Below are 6443 nucleotides of genomic sequence, written 5' to 3'. Positions count from 1 at the left end.
TCATTGTTGTTTGGTGGGCCCAGGCTGGATTCGAACCCGCCACCTTAGGTGTATGTGGCTGGCGCCTTAGCCACTTGAGCCACAGGCGCCGAGCCAATGCCCAGTGTCTTAATCAACCCCACCCTGAGTTCCTGGCGTGTCAAAGCATCTTCTGACCAACCTAGGAAGCCTTCCGGCCAAACAAAAGGAAACATCCTTATGATGCTTGGGGAAGAATCCCTGAGGACAGTGGCCTCCTCAAACCCTTAGCTTGTCTGTATTTAGCCACAATCACCAGCGTAGGTCTCTGTACCCACGGCTCTCCTGTGCTTAGTACTCGCCAACAGCACCGCCTGAGAAATCTGGTATCTGGGAGTCTGGTCTCACCTGATGTAAGTTCTGCCCCTTTCTACCCCTGCCATTGAATATATGCCTGTCACTCAAAGTGGAGCTGACCTCCGCCCCCCCCGCCCCGAGAAAACTGCTGCATGGGACTCGCAGGTGTAACCCCTTATAATTTTTACAAGCTTTTTCTAAATCACAGTATCAAAGGAAATAGGCTTTTTATCAGGTTTATCATTGGCAGGTCTTAATGCTATGTTTTCCACCCTTTTTTCTTCCTCCAAAGTTAGCAAGGTGACAATAATCAAACTCACTAAAAACCAGGGCTGAGAGACACTTTAAAACTTTTGCATTACTCCCTCTGTGAGTAGGGCGCCAGTCCTGTATACGGAAGGTGGCGGGTTCAAATCCAGCCCCGGCCAAACTGCAACAACAAAAAAATAGCTGGGCTTTGTGGTGGGTGCCCGTAGTCCCAGCTACTAGGGAGACTGAGGCAAGAGATTGCCTAAGCCCAAGAGCTGGAGGTTGCAGTGAGCTGTGATGTCTTGGCACTCTCCCAAGGGTGACAAAGTAAGACTCTGTCTCTAAAAAAAGAAAGAAAAACTTTTGCATTAGAATTAGTCACAACTAGCTTCATGCAGTGACAGCATGGTAGCCAGTGAGGCTTATCTGAGGCACTGATGATTGCTAATTGAAAACTTTTCCAATACCCCACCATGACGACTTGAAATATAGTTGTCATTACCATTTCTTTTTAGATGTTATAACATCTAAAAAAAATCAGAAAAGATCAGGACAAACTTAATTAAATATATAAAGCGATCCTTTACTGACATTCAAACAAAGCACCCAAACTACAAGGAGAGAGAGGGAGCAAGTGGCAGGGAGGGGTCTGCAGAGATAAGTAGAAGAGGTTTGGGACCCAGGGAGATATGAGAGGATAGTACAAGAGCTGGGAGAGCACATTTTTCAGAAGACCCTCCCATGCCAATGGGGTCAAAACTACTGGTGTGGACTCCAGGACTTCTGGGTGCTACTTCTATTTGCTGGGCTCTCAAGCCTTCCAACATTCCCTTCTGCTCCTTTCCTTTGGAGCCAAGGGGAATTGGAAAGCTGATTCCCAGTAGCCTCACACCTATAACCTGGAGGTTGGTAGCTGCACTGTGTGCTTTTAGGGGCTGACAGGCATTCAGATTACTAGTCTCCACTATCATGATTATGGAGAAAAACAGGATGCAGTTAAATAGTCCCTGTGCTTACCACAGATCTTCAATCCCTGAAGACGGCCCCAAAATTTGTTACCAGAATTTCTTCTTCAGTAGGTCGTTGGGCTCCGGAATTTTAAGAATGAACCCACAGACCACAGATCAGTGGTGAGATAGGATTTTATTACGTAGAAAGGAATACAGGACTGAAAAGCACCAGGGCTTCTGGCAAAGGGGAAGACCCAAGTCGGAAGCCCCCAGAGTCCTTTGTCTTTGTCTACATTTTGGCCAGGACTTTCTAAAGTTAATGAGTGTATTAACACATGAATGAATGCCATTCCTCAGCTGGGGCCAGGTTATTAGGTCTTGGCAGTTTTTGTCTCGGGGAAAGGATCAGGGTATGTGCTCCGTACTCAAGGTGGAACCATCTAAAAACAGGCATCCTCAAACTACGGCCCGTGGGCCACATGCAGCCCACCTAGGACATTTATCGGCCAGCCCGATGTTTTTGCCGCCACTGCCTGTCCTTAGCAGGCTACTCATTCCAGAGCGCAGTCCGGCCCTCCAACGGTCTGAGGGACAGTGAACTGTACCCCTGTTTAAAAAGTTTGAGGACCCCTGAATTCTAAAACCTTTCCGGCTACTTTTTCTTGACCTTGCTCGAGAGGTGGAAAAAAGGCAGCCTGTTTGCCCTTAGAGATGAGGGTCTGACTTCTGAGCTTGCCTGGGCCTAGGGAATGAGGGGAGCCCTGAATCAAAGGCACACAAAGTAGTGAATACTAGGATGAGACCTATAGTTAATCACCATGCAATGTATTCAGAAGTTTTGCTGCTCTGGGGGAGGGAGGATGGGTAACTAACCACATGTGACGAGGGACAGGTTAATTTGTTCCTCAATTGTCACTATTTATATATATAATATGTAAATAGCATCATGTTTTATAATATAATAATAAATAACAATATATGACTTATATTTATATCAATATATGACTTATATTTATATCAATATATGACTTATATTTATATCAATATAAGAAGATATATTGATATCATATATCTTGATATGATATGATTTATATCAATATATAAATTGATAACATTTTTAATAGAAAGGATCTAGGCACAACATATGAATGAAGCAAGCTCTTAGAATAAGATAGTGATTAAAAATAAGTTAAAAATAATGAAATATAAATTTGTTGCAAGGATTAAGGCAGTGAGGGGGAAAAAAAAGAAAAACAAACAATCCTGAACCCTCCTCCTCAGCTCTAAGCGCTCTCTGCTTCCTGCTCCTCCACCTCCCACCCCAGCTCGAAAAGCCACGTGATTCTGAGGGATGCAGATGAAGGCTGGACAAAGGAAATGTCCTAGAGGAGGCCACTCCTCAGATGTTGACTTTACAGTCCCAGCCTGTGGCGAAGTCCCAATCCATCTCTGTCCAAAGGCTTTGAGACTTTGTCCAAAGAGAAAGAAAGCAGGGGGCGGGGTGGGTGGGACCAAGTGGGAGTGGCGGAATGTGGGGAGGCTAGTGGGGTCTGTGGAGGTGGGTGCAGCTCGGTGCGGCACCTATACTCACCTACAGCTTGGCCTCCGGGGACCTCGGGGACAAGGGGAGGGCAGCCGTGTTCCACACGTAAGGGACAGGAAACGAAACCAAGAGCCCTGCGTATCAGCAGTAAGGTCACTCTGAGGCTCTTTTTCCGCCTACTGCAGAGTTGGTTGTGGGACTTCTGCCCTCTGCAGCAGTTAAAGGGCGCCAGAGACAAACGAGTCCCACCAGGCACCCAGGTCAGGGAACTTGGCCTCTCTCCGTCTGCGCGGGAACAGCGGCAGCCACAGGTGAGTGAGCAGCTTTTGTCCTTTGCCTCCCGGGGGCGTGGGAGTGAGTTTATAGGTGGAATCTGCGAGGGTCCCAGGGCCAGGTGCATTTGATGGGCGATGGACCCCGTGGGTTCTGTTTGCTTTGGGGAGGGGGGAGTATTTGGAGTGAAGGTTGGGGGCAGGGGTTCAGAGTCCTCGGAAGCGGAGCTCCAGCTGGCGCAGAGGCACCGTGGTCTGCCCCGGAGCATTCATTCTTACAACACCTGTCTCAACACCTGCGGGCTGCTTTACGGGGAGGGAGCAGCCCTGAGTCGCGGTCAGAAGCCCGGCTCCAGACTACTTGCCAGAGTAGTGGGGGTACTAAAAAGGAGGACTTAATAGAGCCTCCTGGCTGTCATTTAACAATAAGTATTAATTGGAAATAGGACTGGAGCCCCAAACTGTGCTAGGTACTCTACAACTCTATAAGCGATATGAAAGGTAGAGTCCGTGCATCTCAGGATGGTAAGACCTGGTGCTCCGGAGTCAGGGGGCCTGAGTCTGAATCCTACCGCGACTGTATTTCGCCCATGTGGTTTCGGACCCAGTTTCTTCACGGATGGTCCTTCCTTTGCCTCATGTCTGAAATTGTGTATTAAAGGAATTACAAAAGTTACCGAGTCTATTACATGTATTGGCGTAATGTGATTAACGTGATGCCTGACATCGCAGGGAATACGCTGCCGAGTTAGCTTTCAGTATCTGAGCTATTTGACGAAGTCCCCTCGGCGTCACGCTCGCTACCTGCTGCCGGTGTTCTGTCATTCACGTTCTGTTACTCCTAAAAGTCTTGGCAGGGCTCCGTCTCACTTCCAGGAATGATCATTGCTTCTTCCGGTTTAGCAATTTGAGATGCAAGGCTAGTTGCAAGTCAGACTTCCTTAATGAGAATTGCCAGGCACTGAGTGTTCCTTTTTCTTAATCAAACTTACCCAATAGTAGATGTTTCTCTTAAAATGCAACAGGGCCCGGCGCCGGTTGCTCAGTCAGTGGCGGGGCTACAGCCACATACACCGGAGCTGGCACCCAGCCCAGACCTGCCAAACAACTATGACAATTACAACCAAAAAGAGCTGGGCGTTGTGGTGGGCGCCTGTAGCCCCAGCTACTTGGTAAGTCTGAGGCAAGAGAACCGCTTAAGCCCACGAGTTTGAGGATGCTGTGACGCCAGGGCACTCTACCCAGGGCGACATAGTGAAACTCTGTAAAGTAACTGAAAAACAAAATGAGTGCATTTCAGTCCCTGGGCAGAAAAGTGGCGTTTAAAATAGCTGGGTTGTAGACACACGACCTTGTGATCTGTGAAGGAGTTTGGAATACGGGTAACGTGAACCGGCCCCCCAGCCCTGCTCCGTCCCATCTCTGAGGACCTCGCTTTCTTCTGTCTGTTCTCTACCCTCACAGATCTCTCATTTCCTTGAAGGAGCCAAGTTCTCTCCAGTCTGAGGACGTGTACGTGAAGTCCCCTTTATCTCTCATGCTCTAGTTCAGGGCACCCGCACAGACCCAGCCTCCACAGCACAAGGACTTTCAATTCCCTTCACCTCTGACTCTGACTTTGCGGACCATTTTCCTCCCTACCACTATCTAAGTTAGTGCTCTCCTCATAACCCTTTCTTAGAACATCATCATCAGATGCAGAGCGCCCGATCCATTACATTTTCACTAAGATTTGTGTCTCCCTGGTGTCTAGCTTTAGTGCTGTGGTGTCTGGTATATAGAGAGCCTTGCAACCCACACCGGCTTTATACAAAGTGGGTATTTTGTATGTATGCATTTGTATATACATAATTATATGCACACTCTATAGCACTACCAAGAACAGTGCTAAATTTAAGAAGGAAAACTTTTTTTAAATGCATAGAATTTACCCATAAAAAATTTTTGCCTATAAACATAACCCAGACAACAGGAAAACTGGGTGGTCTTTGATTGTGGCATCCCTCCCTCTAAGTTCTGCTTTTGGTCTGCTACTCCAAATTCTTCCCTTCCGATAGCCTAGTATCTTTCATTTCCACTTACGGGTAGGAAAGTAAGGACCTAGAAGTCTTGTGATTTATTTTAGAACAGTGGAGTTTTGCTCAAATAATTCAGAATATGTATCTCATCTTGGCTGATGAAGAACAAGAACTGGTTTATCTTGTGTTTTGGGGGCGTCAGGAGGAGGTTTGTTCTTAGGCTATTAATAAGTAAATTCAGATAAATAACTCAAATCTGGTTATGCCTAGTTTATAGACACATTGGCTTCGAGATCTTCCAGAAGTAGGGATTATTCCCCTTGGAGTTCCCTGTTTTACATTAATACTGCTTTGAAAGCAATAAGAGAACTTGCAGGATGGGAAAAGGGATTCATTGTAATGTGGATTGTGAAACCATAACTGGAAATCCCCTGTGCTGTTTTTCCCTTTCTTTGGTGGTAGTGGTTTAAAATGATCAAATAGTCCGGAGCCTTGGTGGGAACTTAGAGTTCTGATCAAATGATTTTTAACAGAGACACACTGATATGTACATGCATGATGAGGAAATTGAGGCATCATATATTGTATGCATATCATATATGTACATATCAGTGTGTCTCTATTATTGAAATTCTGTTGTTTGTCCTGCAGTATTTATGTTTGCTACTGTACAATCTATAATGACTTTATTTCAGACCTTTGTTACATCGTAAATATAATTTTTCTCTTTCCCTAAAGTGTTTGTGTTTATCAAGTGTTTTATCAAATGAGAGTGGTCCAAACCATTGCTAAAGAGTTATGTTAAATGAACTAATTCAACAAGAACATACTCAGCTATTCCCCAAACTGAGGGATGTAAGTCTTAGAATAGACTCAAGTTTGAGAGACCCAAAGGATGATTATAACAGCTATAACAGCAAACAAGTGAGTAGGCATCTACATGGTGAATGACTTTATTTATCTGTTTTATGGTGCCTTACTCGGCGCAGGTACAGTTACAAAGATCACTTCACATTTTGCACAAGATCTTACGGTGTGAGATAAGCTCTGAGATGTTATATAATTGCTAAAATTCTACAACCTCTAGTGAAGTGGC

At 45.7% G+C, this 6443-nt stretch overlaps 1 protein-coding gene and 1 non-coding gene across 2 annotated transcripts in view; both read left to right on the top strand.

Moving 5' to 3' along the window:
• Positions 1–950: 950 nt before the first annotated feature.
• Positions 951–1091, top strand: LOC111725160. The gene has a single exon (XR_002773292.1). It is a non-coding gene; the product is annotated as a U4 spliceosomal RNA (small nuclear RNA).
• Positions 1092–3158: 2067 nt separating this feature from the next.
• LOC100956900 (phospholipid scramblase 1) overlaps positions 3159–6443 on the top strand; it is a 21834-nt gene continuing 18549 nt past the window's right edge. The window contains exon 1 of the mRNA XM_012804993.2: positions 3159–3368. The gene's annotated coding sequence lies outside the window, so the exon portion shown is untranslated. The remainder of the gene's footprint in view (positions 3369–6443) is intronic.

This window comes from Otolemur garnettii, unplaced genomic scaffold (assembly GCF_000181295.1).
Source record: "Otolemur garnettii isolate 467f Iridium unplaced genomic scaffold, OtoGar3 scaffold00032, whole genome shotgun sequence".
Classification (NCBI taxonomy): Eukaryota; Metazoa; Chordata; class Mammalia; order Primates; family Galagidae; genus Otolemur; species Otolemur garnettii.
This window is presented reverse-complemented; position numbering and strand designations above follow the sequence as displayed.